Source organism: Ambystoma mexicanum, chromosome 6q (genome assembly GCF_040938575.1).
Source record: "Ambystoma mexicanum isolate Mex_15411 chromosome 6q, UKY_AmexF1_1, whole genome shotgun sequence".
Classification (NCBI taxonomy): Eukaryota; Metazoa; Chordata; class Amphibia; order Caudata; family Ambystomatidae; genus Ambystoma; species Ambystoma mexicanum.
The window spans coordinates 1,044,681,979-1,044,706,129 of record NC_090937.1 but is presented as its reverse complement, the minus strand read 5'-3'; the positions used below and the strand labels follow the sequence as shown (position 1 = coordinate 1,044,706,129).

The following is a 24,151-nucleotide window of genomic DNA, read 5'->3' as shown; positions in this document are numbered from 1 at the left end:
TCCTCTCTCTGTCCTTGCGCTCTAATCTCACCTACGTGTCCTTCTGCCTCCTATCCTCTTCTTCCATTAGTTCTGCCCAGTCTGTTGTGTCGCTGTCCCTTTTCAGGCTTTCTATCAACTTAGTCGCCCCTTCTGCCTCTCCATTTGTCTTCCCTTAAAATTTCAGAAGTACTTGCTCTGCTATCCATTCATGTGTGTCCATGCCCTCGAGCTCCTCCTTTGCGTGTTGCTGCACCTCACTGTTCGTCCCTGCATCACCAGCTGGCTGCCCTGCGCCTTTTGGCTTATCCTCCGAAGTATATGGTGGTGGCTTATACGTCGGATTTGAATACACCTCTGCTGCCCTTAGTTGCCTCATTGGATACATTCCCTGTCCATCCTCTGTATCATTGGATACTACACTCAGAGGGGGAGGGGGAGGTGCGGAGGGATGGGTCACTTGATCCTTCACCTCCTACTGACTTATCATCCACTGACGCCTCGCGGCATTCCCCTCTCCCTCCTGAAACATGCACCACAACTCGAATATGGCCATGCGTTTGGTCAATTTCTTCCCCTTGTAAGCACATTGTATGTGTGTCAATAGCGATTGCTGCACGTCTTTGGAGAAACTTCCACAAAGTGGCCATGGTTTGGTTAATTTACCATCTGTACTTTTGGACCATTCTATGCTATAGTTGCATATCTTTTCCTTATAAGGTGGAAGTGTCTTACACAAGTGTTGAAGGGGCATAGTCCCCCCACTGTTACCCTGACGCATATCAATACCTTTTACCTGTCCTCACGTTGAGGGTTTTCGATAATCCACTCTTTAGGGACAAAAGTCACAATGCAATTATAATACTTTCCAGTCTCTATGAGCCTCTATGGCTCTACAACTTATCAAGCGTGCTCCGCACACCGCCCCTCCTTCACAATCACTGCCTCCTCAGACACACAACCACAATCCTGTTCATGCGCCTTCCGCGCACCGCCACTAGTTCACCTTGTCTGCCAATCCCAAGTTTCCAATGCTAGCTCCTCACCGTCTCAACTCTCTGTGTCCTATATGCAAACCTAAGGGTGATGTCTCCAAGCTACCAAAACAATATAGAAAAATCAACCATTGCACGCACACTGTAATAGCCCGTTATTCCCAACCCACACAAAACCCCAACAGCTGTCTTCCTGCACTCCAGGCAGAGTATACCAATATTCTCTTGTGATCGACTGCACCCGTTGCATCGCCTAACGTGTGAAATGGCTCACTCCAGAAGACTTAACCAGCCAACTCGCCTTCCACTATCTACGCTAGCTCCCTTGCAAACCCTCAAGGGAATACCATCATACATGACCTGAGCTAAAATGCCCAATCCACAGGAATACCTTATTTACATTAATTTTTGTCATCCAAGCCCTCAAGTCAATAGTCTAGGTTATTCACCAGAACCTTGTACCTCGAAGACCGAATGTGCCCTAAACATAAAAAAGGGACGTCTACCTCCGCTCCTGTTCCTACTCACTACAACAATACTAATCAATGCTTCAACAATACTCGACAATAATAAACAATACTCCACAATACTCAGTACCCTCCCTCACACCCACAGTTGCTGTAGGACTGGGTCAATACGTTCTGTGTTCTGCTAGCACTGCTCGGCTGCCGGCTCGCCGTCAAGCTGCTTGCCTCCCCGTCCTGGTCTGCCTGGACAACTCGCTGACCTCAGGCAGGATTATTCACAAGGGGCTCCTGAATACCTGTAAGTGGGCACGTGTTTTCCCATCTTCTCGAAATATGCGAGGGTGCCACAGCCTCTCAGGTTCAGCGGTGAAGGAGTCGACCTGGTGCTGGGTTGGCGCAGCCAACCATTGTCTCTGCAACCAACTTGTTGGGATAAACACCCAGGTATGCCAGAGGGCCACTAGGAGTTTGCAAACTCTTGGAAGGCCCAACACCTCTCCCAAAATTAACATAGGACTTAGTCAAACAGCAAGTTCAAACTGCGGTTTATTACAACAAAACCAAAAGGGATCAGTACAGGGACCGAAGAAATACATGGCTGCCTCAGCATCTCCGGGCTCGCAGGCCAGTTTTGATCTAAAATTGCATCAGAGTGACGTCACAACCTGGGTCCTACTCCAGAAAACCTATCGCCATCTGGGATTGGCCGTCAGGAGCCTAATAACCTTCATGATCCCCTGAACATGCTATTCTACTGGCTCTCCCATGTCAGGTGGCTGGCCTGGTCCATCCCCAAATCACTATAAATAACAAAGTTACAGTGTGAGGGTCTTACCATTGGTGCTTGCCCGTTGCTACCCACCCCTAAGAGCCAGACTGTGATTGGCTACAGCTGAACTCCCCAGGCCTGGGATCCGCAAAGGTTCTCAGCCCTTGGTGTACCTTCTCAAGGTAATAAGAATGACTATGTGTCTGCATTATAACTTGTGTACCACCTTAGTCTATGGGAGTGTTCTTTCGCTCTGTGCAACACTTCTCTCACATTGTAACATCTTTGTTGCAAGCTTTTCTCTGGCGGCATGAGATCGGCTCCCTTTTCCAGCGCTGGTTGCTGTCCATTGTCTGAGTCGGCCGGGTCACATGTTCGGAGACCATGATTCAGAGCTCTGCAGCTCCGAATTATGAAGAATTATTCACATTTACTGCAGCTGGTGTTACTGGTGTTCAGGGATGGAATGTCATCAGTATATGGTGGCCTTGGCAGCGGTTCCTGTCTCACACGTTTGATCTTGTCCAACCTGAATTCAACTGAGCTCGGCTCTTGCTGAGAGGCTTGTGACATGCTGTAATTTCCCTAAACCATAATGCGGTTCCTAAAGTGTTTGTGCTATGCTATATTCCCCATAGGTTAGTCACACTTGGCTCTGTCAGGTTCCCAAGATGCTCCTGCAGTTCCATAAGGTTATTCAGATATAAGCATCTGCAAGTTTTACTCAGGATCTCTTGCTTCTTGCAGTTTCTGCGTTACTGCATTTAGCTACTCAAATTAACAAGGGGGGTCCTGGGAGTCCCTCTGCCAGACATTAGTCCTGGTTACGAGAGACTTACCCAGAGTCTTTAGCTCACTATCTTTCACAGAGAAGAAATATTCCAAACATATCAGTCTTTGTCCTGCCCTAGGGCAGTCCAGCACCGAAATGCTGAGCAATTCTCCTCTGAACAAGAGTACCAACAGCATCCCCAGACACGTGTTTCGGTCTGGTTGGACCTCATCAGTAGGGAGGAGCTGTGCCTCTCTAAGAATAGTGAGCAAGGGGTCCACGTCTGGATTCCCCTAGTAACTTAGGGTGAGACCCAAAGTTACTTTAATATGCAAATTAACAAGGGGGGTCCTGGGAGTCCCTCTGCCAGACATTAGTCCTGGTTACGAGAGACTTACCCAGAGTCTTTAGCTCACTATCTTTCACAGAGAATAAATATTCCAAACATATCAGTCTTTGTCCTGCCCTAGGGCAGTCCAGCACCGAAATGCTGAGCAATTCTCCTCTGAACAAGAGTACCAACAGCATCCCCAGACACGTGTTTCGGTCTGGTTGGACCTCATCAGTAGGGAGGAGCTGTGCCTCTCTAAGAATAGTGAGCAAGGGGTCCACGTCTGGATTCCCCTAGTAACTTAGGGTGAGACCCAAAGTTACTTAAATATGCAAATTAACAAGGGGGGTCCTGGGAGTCCCTCTGCCAGACATTAGTCCTGGTTACGAGAGACTTACCCAGACTCTTTAGCTCACTATCTTTCACAGAGAAGAAATATTCCAAACATATCAGTCTTTGTCCTGCCCTAGGGCAGTCCAGCACCGAAATGCTGAGCAATTCTCCTCTGAACAAGAGTACCAACAGCATCCCCAGACACGTGTTTCGGTCTGGTTGGACCTCATCAGTAGGGAGGAGCTGTGCCTCTCTAAGAATAGTGAGCAAGGGGTCCACGTCTGGATTCCCCTAGTAACTTAGGGTGAGACCCAAAGTTACTTAAATATGCAAATTAATAAGGCTGAAACATGTCTGGGGATGCTTGTGGTCTCGTGAAAAAGGGATGTGACCTAGCAATTCGGGCTGGACTACCCCTTTGGGGGTGGGACCAAGCCTGATTTGCATATGGTTTTTCCCCTTTTGTAATGGCTTGGCAGGTGAAGAACGATGGTCTGGAGGGTTGGCCAGAGCAATGCCAGAGGTCAAGATTTATTCTAAACCTTCCAGCCATCAACTCTTTTGTTTTGCTATTGTCACCCCGAGTGAGAAGGGTATGCCCAGACGTGGGTCCCTTGCCTGCTGCGCCTAGAGACCCAAGCTACTCCTCACTGATGACGCCCAACAAGGCTGAAACATATCTGGGGATGCTTGTGGTCTCGTGCAAAAGGGATGTGACCTAGCAATTTGGGCTGGACTACCCCTTTGGGGGTTGGACCAAGCCTGATTTGCATATGCTTTTTCCCCTTTTGTAATGGCTTGGCAGGCGAAGAACGATGGTCTGGAGGGTTGCCCAGAGCAATGCCAGAGGTCAAGATTTATTCTAAACCTTCCAGCCATCAACTCTTTTGTTTTGCTATTGCATTTAGCTACTGGCAAAATAATAAAAGCAATGACAGTATGTATATGTATCTGTCCTCTAACTAAAGAACTGTAAACTGGAGTTCTTCATGTATTCGAGTGTGTGTTGTGTCCCGAAGTGTGGATGGAATGTGTGCTTCATGTCTAATACTGCATAGTCATGATGTCTCTATCGACGTCAGCAACATGGCTTCTCAGCTCTTTAATCGATACTGTCAATTGAGGTCTCTTCAGTTGCAGCCTCAGGCTCCTCTTCCACTCTGGGGTAGACTTGTACTGCACCTGGCCTGTAGGGCTGACTGAGGGGGTACCTCTCGACATACTTATCAATCATTGGAGCACTAGGATTTGGTCCGAAATAGTATAGGCAATCTCGGTATCTCCTGGCCTTCTTCCGTATCATGTATCTTATAGGAGGGGGAGGAGGGGGCGAACTTCCCCATCCCTCTTCACTTAATATTTGAACACTGATTTTCCTTTGCATACGTATTCTCCTTTACACACCTTTTGTTCAAGAGATAGGGCAGGCATTAGGTATTGTTATAATAGGCCATTTTGATTTGACAGACTCAACTAGGACTGTTTTATTTATTATTTGATGGCAGAGACTACTCCCATCATAGCTATAGGGAAAAGTAGGAGTTTCGCAAAACCCAGAAACTCAAATAAAGGTTTTACAAACTGTACCTTTTGTGTCAGTGTCATACTTGTGATACCATGCCTCAACAGAAGGTAAGGGGCAGAAGGGAAGGGACAAACACAGGGTGGAGGAATAAGAGAAGAAAATAATTTACAAAGTACCAATTTCAGGACTGGTGACAGGTTCTGGTCCATTACAAAGTACAAAAAATTAGGTTCAAAAGCGCACTAAACATTCACACTCAAAACCATAGTAGCCAATAGCTTTCAAACTGCCATGCCAATAGAATCATGATGGTACTATCAGCAACCATCAAGATAGCAACGTAGGTTGTTAAGGGAGAACATTGGTCTCTATTAGAGCAGGAGTATGCAACCTTTCGCTCAGGAGATGTTTTGCACTACAATTCCCATCAGCCCCAACCAGCACAGTCAATGGTGAGCGATCATGGGAATTATCGTCGAAAACGTGAGCCACAGATTGCAGACTTTTTTAGAGGGCTGGCTGAGCAGGCTATGAAAGGAGAGATTCATGTGTGGAGCCCTTGGTTGGGAGTATGGCCAGCATCTCTAGGTTAGTAGAAGTGCATTTTTCATATGGAAACTAGTTTGTAGCATGTGCTACATGGTACTCCGGATTAGATGTTCCTGAAACATACCATGCTCAAAGACAGGCTGCTGTTTTATTGACCTCAAAAGGATGCTTTAAATCCCCAACTGGAAGAAAATACCCCAGACGTTTGTGGTTTGCCAATTAGTTATAGTGGCATGAAGACCATAACAGATGGGACAGCCACTGTGTTGCACTGAAAGTCATACTGGTTAGTGATGGGCTAAGGGTAGGAATATATATCAGGGGCAAGGACTGGAGTATTTTAACACTGAAAGCCTGAGGCATGTAGTTCTAGTTCTTAAAGCTGAATGCTGGAAATGCGGGTGGTGCAGTTGGTTTAGATAGGAGAGTATGGGGTGTTGGTGGGGAAGTGATTATAGGAGAAGTTCTGGCCACTCTGGGGAGGTGACATAACTGGAGGGGCCAAGGGAAGGAGGTAGCCTCTGCAGTGTTGTGGGATGTTGGTTACAGCAGCCAATTAACCACACCATTATGGACAGCAAGTAGACTAGACTGTCTTACCTGTGCCACGGATACCACAAAGGAATGAAGCCGCTTGCAAATGACAGCAAATGGCACAGCAAAGACAGGAATCAGGGTTCTCGCTATCCTCTCCAATGACCAACAGAGGATCTGCCACCACGTAGTCCCCAAGACTACAATCTGTCCAACTGTGAGAGTTAAGGGACCATAATCCTGGGTGGCGTGTGTGGGCACACCCTGCATGAGAGAATTTTGTCTTGACTAGAGCAATTTTATTAAAGCTTTCGATGCTGCGCTTTTCAGGCCAGGTACTCTACCATCTGCCGTACAACTGGAGGTCCTGTTGGACTAGGTTCACTGGGATCTCGAGGGTCAAAGCAGCCACGAGCTGGGACGGAATAGGCCAAAATTACCGAAAATAAATGACAGACCCCACCAAAAGACCTAAAACACATACCACAAAAAACAATAGCAAAGGCTGTGGGGGTTGTGGGAGACACCCCGCAGCTCACCCGAGCAAAAAAAAAAAGAAGAAAAAAAATAAAGCTGGGGGCTGTAGGGGTGTCCCCCGCAAACACCCCGCTCGCTATACTATACAGTATAGTGGGCAGGGATTGCGGGGGACACCCACGCAGCTCACCATAGCAAAAGTAAAAAAAATAAAAGTAAAAAAAAGACAGGGGCTGCAGGGGTGTCTACCGCAACACCCCGCTCACGGACCCTGCGGCACCAGTTCCCGATCACAGAAGTGAAAGGGAACCGGTGCTGCAGGGACACAGCGCCTCTGAAGGAAAGGTAAGTATGGAGTTAGGGGGGTGTGAGTAAGGGTGCGTGTGAGGGTGTGTGTTTGAATCTGTGTGATTTTCAATGGATGTCGACGAACATTTTTGTGTTGCGTACATTTCCCATGCAGAGATTTCTGTCGTGGACCATTCCGCAACGATCAAATCACACAGATCTGCTGGGACAGCGGGGCCCAAGAGGTAGACCAGGCAAGGGCTCTCTAGGCCCATTGTGTGGGCCCATTAGCCTGCCATGAGGACCCGAGATGAAGGCCCCGTTCATGCCGGGATCATGCCCTCCACCCCTCAGGGACAGGAGCAGTTTGGGTCTGCTTGGTTGGTCCCCAAAGCCTGCCATTTCACAGCCACGGGGGAAGCGATCGCTGATGCCTTGCGGTGAAGCAGGTTCTCCCATCTCTTGCTTGGCGGTGGTTGTCGTGGAGGTATGGGATGGGCGTGGTGGTGGGATTAAGGGTGAGCAGAGTTTGGTCTTCCTCTCTTGCTCGCTGGAACACAACAAAATACACTGCTTGGTCTGCCGCCTCGACACAAAATGTCTGTGCAAGGATTTGTACTGTGACAGTGAAAACAAGACTCTTTCTTAAGTGCATGTTGAGGGGATTGTCACTAGACGCATGCACAATAGGCGCTGACGTTGTGAATGACATTTCAAAATATCTCCTGCTGGAACTGTGCAAATGGAAGGGCCATCTTAAAAAATATGCCCCTTATGATTGTTTTGGAAGCAATATATTATGAAAACAATCAGTATTTATTTCACGGGGCTTGCATAGAGTGTGTGCAGATAGGTAAACATTATACCTCTTTATATGATTTATACCTCAGCGTTATGTATGTGGGAAATAACAGACGATTGATAAAAGCTCAGTCACAAATGCGTCTCCAATCAAACCCAACGTGTCCGATAATGCTTAAATTGTCCTTGGTAAATTTCAGAATCTGTGGCACATGCCCGTGCAAGCATTGGAAAATCCAACAGTTTTGGTCTTTGTGTGCCACCGGATAGGAAGATGCATGGTATATTTGCCATTCAAAATGGCCGGCTTGTTTCCAGAGACCTTCCTTCGAGACAGTCATCCAAGATGGCTGCCTCCATGGTAGAGCTCACTCAAAATCAAAGAGTTCCGAGATGGGCAAGAATGGGTGGGATTAGCATTAGGTATTACATTGCTAGGGCCAGGGAATGGGTGGGATTATAACTATGTATCCCTCCTCAAATGTCATCCCCATTGGAAAAGCATTACAGACACACTTTCAAAGCCCCTATTTGAAGCTCTTATGTTAATGATAACAGTTTCGGCTTTTAAGGTAGTGCTTTCAGCACCACCTAATAGCCCAGCCTAATAAGGAGGGACATTGCAAGACAAGCTGATTCGTTAAGCAGGTAAAGACAATGTTTGTGCAAAGAAGCGTCATAACAGAGAGATTGCATAAAGAGGAAGTTGCTATCACGATGTACAACTGCAGGGTCATATTTTAGAATGCAGTCTCTTCACTGCACCTAATCATTAGGCCTCTCCTGACACAGGTGAACTGGGTATAGGAATAGCCAAATGCTGCAGCTATCGAGCGTGTAAAAATGTGTCTCAGATGGGATCCAAACGTTGCATGGAATTTTGATGATTGTGTAGGAGGACGAAAATGTTTGCTGGTTTTTGCCTGCAGGATTAAGTGATTGTGTCTACCAAGGCAAGCTGTCACTAACTTTCAGAGCTTTTCCCACTTTTGAGAACTTTAGTTTGCTTTAACAAATAATTTAAATACGTTTTACTCTACTCCGAGAAGTTGTGTGTTTTTTAATTAGAGGGGACAAGTAGGGATATTGGTAACGTGATGTAACACATTTTTCCTTTCATTTATATTATTTTAGTTTTGCCTTTCTCAGGTGGCTACTTTTGGTGTCAGTGTTCTTGACTCTTTTCTTTTGTTATCTTTAGAAAAGGGTGTGATATGAGATTCAGTGGATAAGTAGTATCTACTCCTGCCTGGCTCGCGGTAGTGTGGAGAATGGGGGCAGTGCTGGATGGATGAAGGGGGGAAAGAACTGTCCAGTTGCCTGCTACCAGCACCATGGGCCAGGAGAAGGAGGGTCATTAGAACAATACTTACACTCATGCAAGTGATACCGTATTGAGTCACTTATGTCGGCAAGAGCCAGGCGCAACTTTTGATGTGTTCACAATCTGGGGGTTGACGGATTAGATGCAGCCCCATTACTGATCCAAACGAAGCATCACCCCTCAATAAAGCCACAGCTGCTAGAAGTACAGTTGGGAGGGAAACCCAGACACTGCAGCTAAGCAGAAAGAGAAGTGGAGTCAGGCAAGGTCACTGGTGGTGGAGCTAATAATCTTAAAGACCACTACAGCTTTACGGCATTATGGAGAATAGTGGAGGACCAGCAGAAAGGTGAGGTGCAGGGACAGGAAATGACGTGTCGTGGTCTTGGAGCCACATATTGAAAGAGGTGTATATTGTGCTGTCTCTGCGATAAATCACCTCCTTCGCCAGCAACACATTTAGCCTTCCAACATGCCCACCATTTCTACTTGCACATTCATTGAGATGCAGGAGGCTTGAGAGTCTGCAGAGATGCTGGTGGCTCTATTGTGAGATCAGGATGAGTAAAAAGCAGAAGATCAAAGAGCTGCAGCACCTCTAGTGTCTTGAGGCTCGACTATTAGAGATCAAATGGGAAGCGTCTCGTCTTGGGAGGCACTCAGAGTCTCAGATAGGGTTGTTGATGAATATAGGAATTTGCCACGGAGTGGGAGGTCCAAGATGACCTTTGGCCCCATGAAGACATACGCCCCCATCATACATGCCAACCCATCCATGGTCATGCAACTTCCAGCAGTGCAGCAATTACTCAAATGCCCTCATACCATCATATGGCAGTTATAGTTAGCAGCTGCTATCATGTGCCAGGTGCATCATCAAATGCCCCACAAAGCGCTTTAGACATTTACAAATAGATACATGTGTAGTCATGCAGGGGATTCTTGAGTAAATTATCAATGACAATCCTTTTCTTGGGAAACCTACTTTTGCATTTTTCTCTAACAATACCATCACTAAATTCAATAACGAAACTTTTTAATCTGCTTTTAAAATGGTCTTTTTTCATAGAGCAATCATTTTTCCTCAGTATGCCAGAGGAAGAAGCACATCGCCTTATCACCCACTGACCTGACAACTACATTGAGAGAGAGAGATAGAGATAGAGAGAGAGATAGAGAGAGAGAGTGTGTGTGTGTGTGTGTGTGTGTGTGTGTGTGTGTGTGTGTGTGTGTGTGTTCAATGTCATAAAGCGCTTTGTAACATCCCCAAGGCACCAGATTGCTGCCATTAAATAATGAGTAGCAACAGAAAGAAGGGCATTGGGTAGTGAGGGAAGCAACTGTGAGATTTGAGTCAAAATATTGGAAAAAGCAGGGTTCTGTCTGCAGATGTAGGGTCCTGGAGTGGGATGACATTGCAGAGCGACAACACCCACTGCTCAAAATGTCTTGACAGTAGCTCAGGAAACGTACACAAGCTACTGGACCCAGTAGAAACTATTGCAAATTATTTTTGTGGTATCCAGCTGCTGACCTATATGCTTTTATTTGGGAATCATGGATTACCTTCGAATATGTTTAATGTATTCACACTACTTAGATGAATTTGGATCTCATTGGATTCTGTAAGTAATACATGTCACCCTGAAGTAGCAAGCTACTTTGTATTTCTTTTGTAAAATCATGTATTTGACCGTTTCATTTGGGCTCGAACCAGGAATTATTGGTCTGATCTGCAGTGCAAGCGAAACCTGCTGATGCTTATTTTCTAACATGGCCTCACCCTCCTCATAAATTGGCGACAAAATATGCTTGTTAGTAACAAAAAAAAAGGTACACAACGTGTGCAATGTTCACCTTTAATAAGTACAAGATAGGTTTTTAAAATAAGTATGAGGTCAGTTTTGTAATGCTGTCCAATGTGCTAGGATTTTGGGCTGCTTAGAAATCAAGTGGCTGAAAGGGGCACATATAGTTCAGAATTGTGCTTATTTTTATTACCTTTAATTATCCCATTGCCTTTAAGAAGATGGTTGCATTTGTTTTACATCAATTTAACAGAGCAGAATATAGACAATGGGAGCTACAATTAACCCAATTACCTGTCAGGCAGCTTGTTTAGTTGTCAAAAATGACTATTATAAATCACCATAACATGACCACATTTAGATAACAACGAGAAGCTGGTAATGATGACATTCTTTGCATAGATGTAAACATTGATGTATGCCATCACCTCTCATCATAGCAATAGATCCTCTCTAAGTAGCTGTTGCTTAATTGAGCCCACTAAGCCAAAAGGAAAAAGGGCTTCCCTTGGTTCTCTCCTGTCCCTAAAGGAGAAGGACTCTTAGAAATTGTATTGGCCCAATGGCTAGGGCATGTAGTTTTGAGCATATATCGATCGATCCAATGCATCTTACCTTCGATTTTTTTTTAACATTTAGATAGGTGAGCCACATGGGTCATAAACCACCATGATGTGATCATCTTATCTGCTGATCAACTGCCCTAAATTCAAGTGTCCTGGTGGCAGGAAATCATAACACCTGCCCCTCAACCTAACATCCCCATGTCAAACCGATATGCTATGCCTCTTGTAATGACGTTGGTGCACAGTGTAGCCAAATGTACGCTCTCAGCAACTACTCCATCACGTTACATAATGAAAAATTCAGAAAATGCACACACACGTGCACACACATGCACACAGTACATTCTTAATCGCTTTTCACAAAAACAAAATAACAAGTTGTATTTTTCAATAATTACTCATAGTCGTGAATTTACAAAGTCGTTACATTTCTAAATGAAATGGAACAGTTGAATCCATCCAACAGAACAATTACAACCTTTGTCGCACATAATCAATAGAAGAACACATTATTCACTCCAAGCCACAGTAATCATGGTTAGGTTGACTGTCATATTCCATGCAATCTCGCAGATTCCATTCTTCAATGTTTTAATTCCGGTACTTGAATTGCACAAGTGAAAGTTCAGTGGAGTTTATTATGAATCTACTGATTTCCATCATCCATTTTCTCTCTAAGCAGATGGTGTTCAGTTTATGAGAAAAAAGGTTTTGTTACACATCAGCATAACACGTTGCTCTCTTCATGTCTTCATTGATGAAATGCTGGCATGTTGCTCTGAATGACGGGCAATGAAACTGGGCAAAATGCAGCAGCACAATCATCCCTGAATGTGATATGGAGATGACTGTTCTGTTTGTGATGGCGATGCTCCAGTTCTGGATAAAGAGCCCATCCATTGACAGATGGTTGGCATGACATACACATATCTTTATGATGTAACTATGTAGATTTAAGAAGGACAAAATAAATGTTAGTCCCTGTTGTCAAAATAAATAACACAATTAACTACATTAAAAAAACATAACTTTTTATGTATGTTATATTTAAATGTTTAAAAGAATGTGCTGTCATTGCCTCAAGTTGAAGATAAATGTAGAGAATTGATTTGCGTCAAGTACACATTTACATAAATATTATAATAATACCAAAAAATACCAAAAAACATAACTTACATGAATTGCTGGGATTCAATACTGTAAAATACTGTAAAATGCGTTCTCTTTTGACAGCTCTTATGAATCGAGACTTGAATTTCAACTGTTGTTTTTCTTTTGACTTCAAGTTATCTTTTGTTTCACCTTAGTTACTATATTTTATCCTTGGAATTTTTACTATGAGGGATCCAGGGCCAACTTACAATGAGCCTCTTCGTTCAAGGTGCCCTTGGCTTTCGGTTTCGCTGTGACCGCAGAAATAAATAATATTATGTTCCTATTTCTATTTTGGCCATCAAAAATACGACAGTATTTTGTATCTTGACCAGAACATAATATTTACTTTAAACGTTACTATTAATATACACATTCCTAATCAAACCATGTTAAATTATTATTAATTAATCAAACAACACTACATACACACGCATGAGACTGTTGTGCTTTTCTGGTTTTCCACTCTTACATTTCAAAGAGATTAGTACTTGTTTCCCAGTCAAATTTGTTTGGGTAAAACGAATAATGACTGACTTTTATTAACACAATTAAAAGAGTGTTCTTTTCTTAAAACGAGAATGCAACACAAATCTTGCTGTTATTTGAATAAAATAGTAATGTTTCACAAAATAGAGTTCTATTGGTCTACAATTGCAAAAACCAAGTACGCTCTTTACACAGTGTTGTCTCTACGGTCGGGCCAGGTAAGGCACCTGCCTCCCCTACCAAAGGATATGCCTCCACTTGTACAGCCTGGCAGGTGTGGGCCTGGGTTGCTGTGCTGGCACCCATGGAGAAACCCAGCACACAATGAACAGAAGGAGAATGCACTTCAGGACTGACACCTCAGGACCAATATCATGAGACAGTTCAAGCAGCGCTGCCCACCACCTCTCAAAGTAGCTTTTTTGGGAGGGGGTATTGCCATTGCCTGGATGGTGTGGGGCTTTTGTTGTGGGGAGTGGGATGCATGGGCAAGGTGTGGGGCTTCTGTTATGGCTTTACGAGGACGGGATGCCAGACAGAGGACTTGCATTCTTGATGATGGAGGGGCAGGATCCCAGGTATGGGGCTTGAGCTCTGTGCAGTGTGGGACAGGATGCCAGCTATGGGGCTTGTGCTCTGTGTAGTGGGATCAGGATGCCAGCAATGTGGATTGCACTCCGGGTAGTGGGGGACACTATCTCAGGTAGGGCTTATGCTCAGGGTGGTGTGGGTTGGATGATAGGTATGGGGCTTGCGCACTGGTTGATGGAGGTGTTGGGTCATTTGAGTTTAGAGTTGTAGGGCTGTAACCTACGTATTCTGAATCTACCAACCTTAAAATGGCAATATTGGGGCATTTGAGGCTGCACTGGGCATATTATAGCACGTTATACATTACACATGTTGAAAGACACAATAATTCCAACATAGAGAGAGACAGACAACCATACAGACAGAGGGTGGGGCGACAGGTGTATCGAATAAGGCAGACTTCCAGAAAAAATTTGGATAGATCCAGAGAGAGATTGATAGAGTTATAGACAGATGTATAGAGAGAAATGGATAGATAAAGATGTAGACAGAGAGACATACATAGAGATACATGTGTACAGAGAAATGGATAGAGGGATAAAGAGTGATGCATACAGGCAGATGAATACATTTCGATGGAAAGAGAGCAATCAATTGATAAATGTATATAGATAGACAGATCGATATGTAGATTGATATAAAGAGATGCATAGAGTAGCATATATAGAGAGACATGGATTGCGAGAGATAAACACATAGATGGGGATGTAGATAGATATACAGAGAGACGGACAGGTAGATAGGAGAGATACATTGAGGGTTCTGAATATAGACAGAGACATACATACCAATATAGAGATGGAAATATATACTAAGAAGCAAAAATATAGATGAAAAGAGATTGATAGAGGGAGAAGTCTGGATGGATAGAGAAGCAGAGCCAGAGATAGATAGCGGTAGATGAGAGATTCATATACACATGGAAAGATTGCTATAGCTGGAGACAGAGAGAAGGATGGAGCTAGATGGAACGATTCTTATGGAGACATGCAAAGACAAGTCCGCAAGGGCAGACATAGATCGATACAGTGAGATATAGAGATGCATAGTTAGAGATTGAGATAAAGAGAAAGATGGATATAGAGCGACGGATACATATAGAGGGAGATCATTATATAAAGACAAGAGGAAGCAGTGGTTGTCGTCATAGAGGTATTGAGGAAGAGGGGAGGAAGAGTCAGTCTATAGTTCTTCAATTCCTTTGCTATGCTACTGAGAAGATTCAGTGATAGACTTGTCTCCATTTCAGCAATGTTGCTGGTGTGCCTAGTCGGCCCCCGCACATGAGCATACACATTGACTGATTAGAATGGAGAAAAGGCTATGCCCCGGACATATGGTTACTGCACCCACTGTCAACCCTTGTTGGTTATGTTGGCACCACTGTATCATATATACCATTGGTATTTCATTCCTTATAATTTTCTAACTGCTCTGTCTTACCAATAAAGTCACAGTTCATGCATCTTTTAGTTGGTTCTGTTTTTCAGTCTTTAAGATAGCTTCATAAAAGATTGTTTTAAATGTCTTGCTCAATGATGTCTTAATTACACAAATAATCTACTATAATCTTCAATATGACCCATCCATGTTACTTTATGGTGCTTATAGAAAACTGTTTTTAATATATTTATGTTAGGATCCAGCAAAACAAATTTTGGTCGAGTTGGATTTGGATTCCTCCTCTTCTTAGTGTAGCAGAAAATAAGCAGAATCAAAGCAGGAAGTCATCCTATAATACAGCTCGGGGTATTTATATGTAGTACAGTCAGCATTTATCTGATCAAATGCAGACATTTTCAGATGAAAAAAATCAGGAATTTTCCAAATTTAAATCATGTCAACATTACCACAAAACTCTGAGTAACTACCCAAGCATTATATCTAATGCCTTGTCCAGAACAGTTTTATGTGACTAAGAAATTACAGATATTCTCATCATAAATAAACATCTACTTTGCACATTCACAATTACACTTAAACGCCTCACCACAGTTAGACAGAACTAGAATATATACACACACCCACATCCCACACTCTCCACCTTCCTTGAAAATACAAATAAATATCATAGGTAACTCTTAATTCCTCTACATTAAACATGTCCTTTGTCTAATCCATTTGCAGTTAGCTCTGCTTCCATGAAATGCAATCTGCAGCATACTTTACAATCAAGTGATTGTTGCATGATGAAAGCCAAGTACCCTCAGCCTCTTTGCTCAGCATTGTCCAAGTACAGACTCAGACCCACACCACAACTAATGCTTCTTGTCCTGTTGTCCTTGTCCTGCCTGTCATATGCTTCAGAATGTGAGCGTGGTGTAGAGTTTGTTATTGAGTGCAGTTGTTATGGCGGTAGGGGAAGCTGGTTTTTCCATCATATGCCACTGCACCATCTTCCAGAGTATTGTACTATCCCCCCAGGCCAAATGTTTAAAGTTCTCCCTTGTGTAAGTGGTATAAGATTTGCATATTTATGTATATATATATTTCGAGGTGTGAACAACATCTTCTGGGGTTCATTATACTTGCATTATGAAAAACAAAGAACAATTTAAAGTCACTTCTGTCACCTGCTTGACTCTAATACTTCGAATGTGTCAGTGCTGTCCTTGGCACCTATTGCCATTACTCGTTTTTCACTATTGAAAATAATCAATATAAATTGATAAATTAAATAACACTCAAATGTATGTTTCATTTTAACAATCAATATACTTGCTAATGATTTGACCAACAAGCACAGACTTTTTAAATTCACATTTATTGTTAAAAGTTACACAAATATTTTTGAGAAAAAATATGGGAACAGTCTTACAAATACATATTAACTTAGAAAAATAGACCCAAATGTATCGAACCCCCAAAAATGTAATTTAGTAGGATCAAACATATTTTTGCAGAATAAAGGATTTAAACTTGAAAAGGAAAACATTTAAAAAACACACAGAACTTCATTTGAAACTTGAAGTAATTTTATTTTTACAATTTCACCTTTTGGAGGATGAACCACATTAGCAATGTTATTTGTCATAGACCTACCCCTGGAAATATAATGTTTTGTCAGTCTATGCATTTGCAACGGCCATCATAGTCAAAATCAGATCTCTCACAAAGTCAACTGCAACTGCTGTTAGAAGCGCATGGTAACAAGAGATGACCAAGACAACAAAGGTTTAAGTTTTAAACAGTAAACCTCTTTTTTTAAGGTCAGGATGGTGTAAAGCCTAGCTTGCACTATCTCTAATTTGGGTTATCCCTCAACTGATGCATCTAAAGAAAGTCTAAGTACATAAGTCCAAAACAAATGTCTGTCAGTGTCAAAACCAATGCTTGCCTTCACATCTAACTAAACACAGTATAGGGATTTTCTTGCTCAACAAACATAGGACCTCATTACACTGATGGCGGTAAGGGTTTACCGGTACCGGTATTTTACCGGTACCGGTAAATCCTTACCGCCTTACTACGAGGTCCCTTTGCGGGTTGGGGAATTTAACACCTGCTTTTTGCAGGCGTTAAAAACCAACCCGCAAAGGGACCCAGGGAGCTAATTACGGTACCGCAAGCCTTGTGCTGGCCTCCATACTGTCTATGCTGACATGCAACCTTTTAGCCCTGTACTTTAGGCGCATATTATGGAAAACCTCCTAATCACCAGAGTGATAAAATTCAGTTAGACCCTACAACTATGCAGACCCTCCAGCTTATTGCGATTTTGCGATCCCGCAAAATGCCGCGAAAACGGCCGTTTTGCGCAAAATGCCGCAAAAATTGCCGTTTTGTGCAAAAACAGCATCTTTAAAAAAAAAAAAAAAAAAAAAAATTTCTTTTTTTTAAGTAATCTGCAAAAATTACTGTTTTGAAAAAAAGAATCCTCAGGGTGCCAGGTGCTCAACTTTTTTTTTTTGTTTTTATTTACACAAGAAATGAAATCACTTGCGCCCCAAAAATTGCAGCCCAATCCACAAGGGACACATGAATGGGCACATTTTATATGCGCGCCCATTCAGATGGCCTTTTTCACCTCCTTGATCAAATAAAGTGGCGTTTCTGTCAATTTAAAAGCACATCCCTCATTTCCAAGCAAGATGCACTTTTAAATGTGCAGAAATTGTAGGCAACCCTACGCGCACGGGATGTGGGGCTGCCACTGCATGACAGGGTCTTTCCTGACCCTGTCATGCATTTCTTTTAAGGTATGAACCGCTGCTGAGTCGCTTGCATTTCTGTTCCTCAAACAGGATAAAAATGCATTTTTTGGGTCACATTTTACAGCGGCAGGCACCTAGAGTGCCTGTCCCTGTGAAAGGCGCTGGGAGCTTGCAGAACACTGTCGGGAGAGCGATTCTATTCAAAGTACTCCCCATTTTGATGACAAAAATCTATTGAATGCTACAATTTGACCAATTACGTGCAGTACTATTCGATCGATTTTTATAAATACTGAACATGTGTTGCGGGGGTGTCACCCGCTCCCCTTGTTTAGTATTTTTGGTCTAGGGTGGTTGCAGAAGTGTTTTCCCCTTTTTCCTCAAAATTGGAGGCGGGGACAGAAAAAAAAGGAAAATAACGAAAAAAGGACCCTGCAGAGTCGGATCCGACCCGCGTTAGAGGGACGGATCCGACCCGCGTTAGAGGGACGGATCTGGCACCGCAGGGTTGCAGGGGAAGCTGCAGCGACCAAGCGGTTAAGTAGGGGAGGGGGTCGGGTGGTGGTGAAAGGTACATTTTGGGTTGTTTGGCTGAAGTGCAAATCAATTTGCAGCAAAATTGACTACGGTCAATTCCGCCGCAAATAATTACACTTCGGTCAAACAACCCAGAACACCATTCAAGGCAGCTGCCAGCGCACAATTTGCGCTACAGCTCAAGCCTGTGGAAATGCGCCGGTCACCTTTGAGAATAAGGTGACCTGCTCATTTCCAAAAATGGGTTGTCTAAAAATAGCATATCCTCCGTTCTTTTTTTAAATGCCCCCTCATTTGAGGAACTGGGACAAAATCTACATTTAAAAAAAAATAATAAAAATGGTTACACTATGAGAGAGAGGGAGAGTGATGGGTGAGATGTGAAGTGATGGGCAAGAAAGCAGAGGAAGAGCAGTGGGTCAGAGGAGGAAGTGCTGCACAAGAGAGCAGAGGAAGCAGTGATGCGGTGGGCCAGAAATCTGAGAGCGAGCAGAGGTACAGAAAGTAGAGGAAGCGGTTGGCCAGAAAGAGGCAGTGAGCTGCAGATTGGGAAAAAGGATGAGGGAAGAATGTGATAGAATGGGAGAAAAGATGCAAGATGCAGAAGCAGCACAAAAGAATGAAGGACTGTATATTGAGGGAGGAATTGTAGAGTGTAAGGTGTGAGTTGGGAGTATGATTTGGAGTGTGGCAGGGGCTGGGCAGTGCAGATTGTGACTTGACAGTGTGACATAGCACGTGAGTATTTGTATGACAGAGTGAGAGGTTAAGGAATGTAAGTTATGATGGAGAGTTGGTGAGATGTTTGTGGGTGTTTGGGGGATTGGAGAACATAGAAGGGGAATATTTTCAGCATTACAATTGATAATGATCAATTTAGTTAATACTATTAAATAGGCATGAACATTAAACCAGAAATGTAGCCAAATCAAACACTGTTCTGCCAAGCCAGAGACATCTGGGACTCTTCCTATTAAATTAATACAAAAGACACATAATAATGATACCCTGGCTCTCTTCTAGCCTAGCACTCTACCTATTTCCTGCAATGTGGCAATCTTACACCCTCCAGTTAATACAAAATGTCCCGCAAAAATGCCGCAATAAATAAAGGTTTGTGCCGCAAAATTTGCCATTTCATGCCGCAAAATTTGCCATTTCATGCCGCAAAATCCTGGAAGGTCTGACTATGGTCATCATTTTGCTGCACACAATCTTTTGAAGGGCTATGTGAGGAGGGGAGCCATACACCAACCACTTTTTCTTATGATCATGCTCTTCACTCCAAGGTCCATGTACACACTTGAGAAAATGCTCATTATTCACCCATGTCTCTATGTTTGAACTGTGATGGAGCATTGAACTCCACTTTTCAACTAGAATCTGGACTGAAGTTTTTAAACACCACCATATATGGTTGCTGATGGACTGTGACCATTTAAAATGTCTTATGACTTCTTTTTTTACCAGTGCAGTAGTGTTTTTTGGGATATTGATTTGGTGATATGCCATCGATCAAATTGATGCTTTGTGTGCGGGAACTGCCAAAGGCCATGGCTAGTGGCCTGTAAAAAAACAATGGTATAACAAAACCCTTGAAACTCACAGAAAATCTTTAGTTAAAGTGCAGTTAAGTTGACCAGATTTAATGCAACAAAACCCTTGAAATTCAGCAGATGTGGGAAGTCATGACCAGCTTAACTCAGCGCGTGCCAGCTGCAAAGCCAGTTCGATGAGCACATACATATTATATGAGAAGGGATTCACAATGACATACAAAATGGCATTTCGGGGACATGGCATTATGAGGAACATCAACGGGAGCATGCAGAGATAAGCTGGTCTTGACTTCCCACATCCACTAAATTTCAAAGGTTTTGTTGCGTTAAATCTGGTCAACCTAACCGCACTTTAACAGAAGTTTTTTCAGTGAATATATATATATATATATATATATGTATATATATATATATATATATATATATATATATATGTCTGTGTATTGTGGCAATTCGCCAGGTATTGTCACTTCTCCCCAAGGATGAGCCCTTTCCCATGAGGCTAGGGAGGTCCGGCTGCTACCCAATTGTCCCCCTAGTGGTCGTATAATGCAGAAGGACCTCAAGTGGAGGGACTCCGCCTCTGGGATAAGGACCACCACCTTGTGTAAAACCCATTGTACAACACACCCCCACATTCCTTAACACCCTCTCAATTTCAAACCATTATATTGAGAGTAAGCCAATGTATTTCTGTAGTGCCTGGTGTACCGCCAAGACAGAAAATACAAGGATGAGGAAGGGCACAGAAACTATAAGGGATACTAATTGTGCTAGTACTGAGATGAGGTGGATCACAGGTGGCAAGAGGAATACCAAGGATCCATTGATAACAGGTGTTGACGTTAAACTGGGGTGGAGTAAGCCCTATAAAGCAAAAAGAGAAGACTCGGCGTCTTCATTTTCTCTCCACGTCAGAGAACCTAGGAGTTTTGAAGTTCACACTCGACCCGAAGAGAGGACTCTGCAGAGGATGCTGGTGAGTGGCTAAGGTTATCCGTAATTGGTCTTGCGTAGGCAGGACCGAGCCCAGCAGTAAGCAGGTGATGCAGAGCCATGATGCAGAGTCAATGCAAAAGCAGTAATGAAGCAGATGGCTGCAGGCAGCAGAAAGAAAACTGATCCCAGTCCCAGGAGAGACCAGTGCCATGCAAGCAGGTCCCTGAAGGTAACAGGAAGCACGAGAGGACAGGCAAGGGCATGGGGGCAGTAAAGAGGTCTTTGCTTCATACCAGGGCAAGCCTAAGGCCTATCAGAAACAAGTTGAAGAGTGCATCTGAGGAAAACGTCCTCATACTAGTGGCAGAGATGAGCCCACTAACCACCAGAGAAGGGTCAGAAATGAACAGAGGAGAGACAAGCATCTGAGAAAATCCTCCTCGTACCAGTGAGAAAGATAAGCACACTGACCACCTGAGAAGGGTCTGGGACACCAATATAAGTAAAGCAAGTATCGGAGGAATCATCCTCAGAGCAGTGGGCAGGAATAAGCCCACTGACGATCAGATCAGAGAAGGGTCTGGGACCCTACCAACATAGAAACACACATCTGAGGTGACATGGGAAGGGAGTCATTGCCCCTGGCCTTTGTTGTGAACTATAGTGGAGAGTGTAGACCAGTACCAGGGGAAGGGGGCCATGCTCCTGGTCCAGAAAGTTGACTGTACAAAGTGCTGGAACTACAAGCAAGTGGAAGGGAGTCATTCCCCCTGCCATCCATTTACAAGGGGACATTTTGAGTACACCACCCAAATACCAGGAGAAATTGAGTCATTCTCCTGGGGAAGGAACTTTTGGTTAGATTGGTTTAAACCAGGTGAAATGATTTATTTCCCCTGGCATCTTTGTGCAAGAGAACATTTAGGGAACACCACTCGTATACCAGAAGGGCGTCATTCTCCTGGAGAAGGAAGTTTCTGTTGGATAATATTATTCTTTAGTTGTACTGTAAGGGTTAGAAGTAGAATCTGACAAAGGATGGTGGATTTTCATTTGGACAGACATTCTTACAGTTCCTTGAGATTTAGTTTGAGGCAGGGAAATCCTTCTTAGAGAGAGGGATAGGGAGCGTTTCTTTTACATTAATAAAAGTCTTTAACCAAAAATCTGCCATCTTTGTGTCAGCTTCCTTCTTTGACCCTCTTACAATATATAAACATACATGAGACATTCATGTTTAATACTCACCTGGCTTTTTGTGATGAAACACAGTTGGAACAGCATTGGGAAGTAACTGACAAGTGAGTCTTAGGCGATGCATTTTAGTGAACTTTGATGTTTCATACATATCTTCCGAGAAGTGCAGCTGCATATACGGAATCAATTGCCCATCACATCCTACAAGACATCCTTGGCTCTGCTGTCAATCTCTGAAACTGGAAATCCACAATTGAGCAGCCATGTTCGTGTGAACAACATATTCTTGGGGAAAATATGCATCACTCTATCAAGAGTCTCATCGTGACTGATATTAGAGCACCCCAACGAAATACATGAAGGCATTGTCTTATGCTCAGGAAGATCTAGTAAAGAAATTACAAAAAGATCAGAATCATTATAGTATGGCATTGATTGATTCACCAATAAAAACCTTAAAAAGACAAATCACTTTAGAGTTTGGTAATTCCCCTGTAAGCTAGTCTGACCCGCAAGGCTAACCACCCGCTTTTATGTCACAAAGAAATGTATTACTGGTTGTGACACAAAAATATAAGAGCAAAGACAAAATAGTATATGTTCAAAAAGGACCCTATCATGTAATGTAGGAATCCAAGATATAATAATACATAGAAAGGTTGATAATGTATTTACATATAGCCAAATCAGCATTGTATATACATTACAGACAACATATAAGTAAACACACACAAATTATTCAGGGTTTTCCAAGATCAACACTAACTAATTCCTGTTTAAAATTCAATACGTTCCCTATTGCTAAAAGTTAAAACAAGATATAAATAACATTTGAATACTATATTAAGAGCAACATATGTTTGTTAGTTGTTCAATCTAAAATCCCCTTAGATAGGTCCTTTAAAATTTCACTTCATTTCCAAGAAAACGTCACAATAAAATATATATAATTTAAATAATTTCCTTCCGCGAATCTGGACCACACAAATGATATATCATCGCAGCCAATAGCATTATCGTATGCTTTCAAATTGTTAGATCTGATCTCAAATAGACTTGCACTATCAACCAATATGTGTTCTTATGTTTCTAGAGTATTAACACCACAAAGTGAGCACATGCGGTCAGATCTATCAATACCAATTTTTGTGCCACTACACTCTAATAATTCACTGATGTTAAATTTAAGTAACAAGTATTGTCTGATGACACCACTGTTAGGGTAGGCCGAGATGTATTTTGGTTTAGAAGCCTGGAGCATTCTGTGTTGGTCATACGGGCCACTATTTACATTTGTTGATCATTGGTTCAGATTATTCTCAGTACTATATGTGAAAAGTTTCTGCCTGAGCCAACATTTCCATGATCTAGATTGTAAGCCACCATTTGTCAGTCTATAATCTTCAAACCCCTTTTTGTGAATACTTAATACCTTTCCCGGTGTCCCTGTATTTTCACAACAGTCTACATTGGTAAAGGCCTAGAGATAGTTAACCATGATGGTTTCATTCTCCAGATGTAGCAGCCTTTCATAATACATGGCCACTCTATATATAAAGTTAGAGAAGCTACACTTCATGTCCAATTCTAATTTTATATATTCAATGGAAAGTGTGTGTGTCATTCTAAACAATTTCCGTAGTAGTTTTGCATCAAATTTATGTATTTCGTCACACAGCCTGTGGCCCCACACCTCAATCCCATACATCATGACTGATACAAACTTAGTAGTGTATAAGAGTATGATCGTCTCGAGTGAGCAGCCCCTATGTCTGCCAATAAATGCACTGATGGTATTAGCTATCCTTGTGCATTTGTTTTCTGTTTCCTCCCAATGTGCGTCACATCTAAGCTGGTCATCAACAACCACACCTAAATATTTATAGTGCATTACCCGTTCATGGCTTCATCATCAACCTCCCATACAAATGTGTTACTTATTGTCTTTTTACCAGAGAAAACCATGACCTTGCTTTTAGAGATGCTGACACGTAGGTCATTGTTTTTAGCATAAG

General features: G+C 42.8%; 1 protein-coding gene across 4 annotated transcripts in view; it reads left to right on the top strand.

The window, feature by feature from the left end:
* ZDHHC2 (zinc finger DHHC-type palmitoyltransferase 2) overlaps positions 1-24,151 on the top strand; it is a 1,080,498-nt gene that overhangs the window by 257,496 nt on the left and 798,851 nt on the right. The gene's annotated exons all lie outside the window — the stretch shown is intronic.